Here is a 3,203-nt window from a genome sequence, read left to right as displayed (position 1 = left end):
TTTGATTATTCTATAAAAAAAAAATATTTTTTTTATTGTTTTCATATAAAATAACTAAATTTTTTATTGCCAATAAGTTATAGTTCAAATAGCATAATCTCTCCATACTCAATTAAAAAGTTACGAATTCGAGTCTCTTATTTTTGATAAAAGAAAAACTAAAATTTTTATTACTCCAACGTATTTTTATATTGCGTCTTAAATTTACTACTAAAACATCTAATAGATTTTTACTGACAAAAATTTTAAAAGTACTGGTCACACTTGGAGAGTACTTTGTCTTTTGATCATTGTGGTGTTTGTGTTGTGTATTCTTTTCTTCTTCTTTTAATTTTTTTCAGCTCTTCTTATCCCTTATCTTATGCACTTCCATAATCCAAAGTAGTATCTGTCTTTCTAGCTAGCCATTGAAAACATTCCAAAACCAACCTCTCATCAGGTATGTGCCTATGCTAACAATATTCTATATTCCTCATACTTTTTTTTTCAGCTTTGGAACTGTTTTCATTTTCTATTCTAAATTATGCTTATCAACTGTTTGTTGATTTGCTTAGCTTACTTTCTGATATGATAATCATTCTTCATTTTATATAATATGTACTGTTCCAGTCCAAATTCAATGAACTTATTTCAGTAAGTGTATGATGGATATAGTTGGTAGTAAAGAAATGGATTTGCAGCTTTACTTTTTGTCAAACACTAAACAAAGTAATGATTTTTTCTGGAAGAACTTAGTGAACTGTAGTAGTACTGATTAATGGTTTCATTTACTCATTGAAACTTCAACAACCTGGGATAAGATTTGAGATTAAAATCAATGGTTATTGGAGTTAGATTGGAGATGGTTTGAAGAGGGGAAAGTAGGAGGAGGTGAGCATTTACAAGCTTTGATAGTTGGTGAAACAGGACCTACAGTTCAAGAACCCTCTCTCATCAAGGTCCCCCACAGCCATTAATTGAAGCTCAAAAACAACTGAAGCACAAGGTAAACAGAAACTAGACCCCCCATCATGACTCATCAAATATTATTGGATCAATTTACTGAAATTATTCTTGTGATAGAAAAGAATTTCAAATATGTTTGGGGCAATATGCAGAAGGGGTTGTTAGTGGATTAGCAACTTATAATTATAACTGTTTTTTTTTTATATATTTTTTTTGTTGATATTTGATAATGAACAATTAATATATCTGATGAGGTACCATTTTTATGCTTGTTTGGAAGCAGATGGATTTGGAGTTTATCTCTGAAGTTCTATATATCTAGGATGTACATACTGTAGCAACTTGGCATCTAAGATTCACATGAATGGAATTTATGGAAAGAAAAAAGCTAAGGACAAAAGCAAATTAAATTATCCCATACCTTTAGAATTTTTCAAACTCTGTGTGTGTTGGAATTTATGCAAAGAGTGGTGAAAATATGAGGTGGAGATGCTCCAATATGATACTATGATACAATAATGGATAAGGTAGATATGTATAATTATGAAAGCTGGTTGGCTATAGTTACTCCTAGAATTCTAACTTCTACTAACTCACTTCACATATGGCGGCTAGTTACTATGTATTTTAATTATTTAGATTTTTTCTACATTTGTGGCTTTCATATCTAAGAGACTTCTAGATAGTATCTCTTATTATAAGGTAAATCCAATTATTGTCTTTGATTGTTTTAGGAAAATGGGCATCACTAATTCATCAGAGACATAGTACTTATTATTATTGGAGGATCAGTTCATAATCTGAGTCTTTGGATTGACAAAAATCTTTTCAGTAATGCAGTAGACAATAATTCATTCAATCTTTAGTGTTACATATGTGAGATTGCTAGAGTTAATACCCAGAATATCATCAGCTCATCAAGGATTAGTAGCTCACCTACACATAAAATGTGAGCACCTAATCTATCTTAAATTTTGGGATTGGCAAATTTTCAAGATTTGGTGCAGAATATGTAGAAAGGATTCAAAACTCAAAAGATATACCCTGAAGAAAGGTGGATTTGAATATAATTAATACTAGGATAACTGTTTGATTAAGTTTGCAGTTTCATGAGTGGAAAAAACAGTGATCTAATGATTAGTGGTATAGTTATCTTGGTTATTGAGTTGTTTTTGCTGAATTGTACGATTTTGAAACTGAAAAAGCATTGATTTGGAATGTGAAAATATCATTCTGTAATTGCCATGATGCAAGGATGATTTATTTTGTACTTGTCCCAATAATGCTCTCAATGGCTACTGATCAAGGTTGATTTTAGCATAAAAGAAATATTTTATGTACTCATATTTGTCTTGTAGAGCCATTGCATGGGATTAACACAACATTATACGGAAACTATTTGAATATAAGAAATTAGGAATAGTGATGGAAGTTATCATTTTTTGTGTTCAAGAGGTGGAGGTACATGAAATTGATAATAATCACATGAGCTAATACTTAGATTAGTATTTATTTATTTTAAATCCCCAGCTAGACAATTATATGTAGCTTAACTGATACACTGATTATAATTTATAATCATGATTTTTTTTTATGACTTCTATAGGCAGAAGATTGGTAGAGAGGTCAAAGATGCTATGCTAGAATACTGGGTTTGGTTTGTTACTTTGTTTTTAACAACTCTCTGAATGGTTAGAATAAGTGTTTGTACTTGATGACTATGACTATGACTATGTTTGCATATTAATAACAGGCTGTTATATTGTTGATTTTATTTGGAAGACATGATATGATTGATGGATATGAGTAATAGTTCCCACTTTTTGACTATGATATTTTAATTTCTTTATGTCCGTTAGATTAGCGTATACTTACTATTAGAAAACAGTAATAAGCTTATAATTAGTCTTTGTCTAATTCTTATTGTTAATTAGACTTCATATCTTTAGCTTGGCCACTTGTCCTTTTGTTTTTTTTTTTGATATGTTATCTTGGAAATTTAATAAATGAGATATTTCATTATTTTTGGTTTTGCAGCACATTTTTTTTTTTATATCATGGTAAGATCATGCTTTTGTCTCTTGTAACTTTTGTCAATTTTACATGTCTAATTTCTTTTTAGATTAGCGTATACTTACTATTAGAAAACAGTAATAAGCTTATAATTAGTCTTTGTCTAATTCTTATTGTTAATTAGACTTCATATCTTTAGCTTGGCCACTTGTCCTTTTGTTTTTTTTTTTGATATTTGATATGTT

The 3,203-nt window shown here is 29.6% G+C and overlaps 1 long non-coding RNA gene across 4 annotated transcripts; it reads left to right on the top strand.

Annotated features, from left to right (window-relative positions):
* On the top strand, positions 259-2,778 carry LOC107609736. 4 transcript variants are annotated; one of them, XR_002351010.1, is made up of 4 exons: positions 259-439; positions 801-985; positions 1,229-1,472; positions 2,552-2,778. It is a non-coding gene; the product is annotated as an uncharacterized LOC107609736 (long non-coding RNA). The 4 variants fall into 4 exon arrangements; XR_002351011.1 differs by lacking the exon at positions 2,552-2,778 and adding an exon at positions 1,680-2,427; XR_001613257.2 differs by lacking the exon at positions 1,229-1,472.

The sequence above is a fragment of the Arachis ipaensis genome, chromosome B07 (assembly GCF_000816755.2).
Source record: "Arachis ipaensis cultivar K30076 chromosome B07, Araip1.1, whole genome shotgun sequence".
NCBI classification, from domain to species: domain Eukaryota; kingdom Viridiplantae; phylum Streptophyta; class Magnoliopsida; order Fabales; family Fabaceae; genus Arachis; species Arachis ipaensis.
Note: the sequence above shows the minus strand (reverse complement) of the source record. Positions and strands in the feature narration are given on the sequence as shown.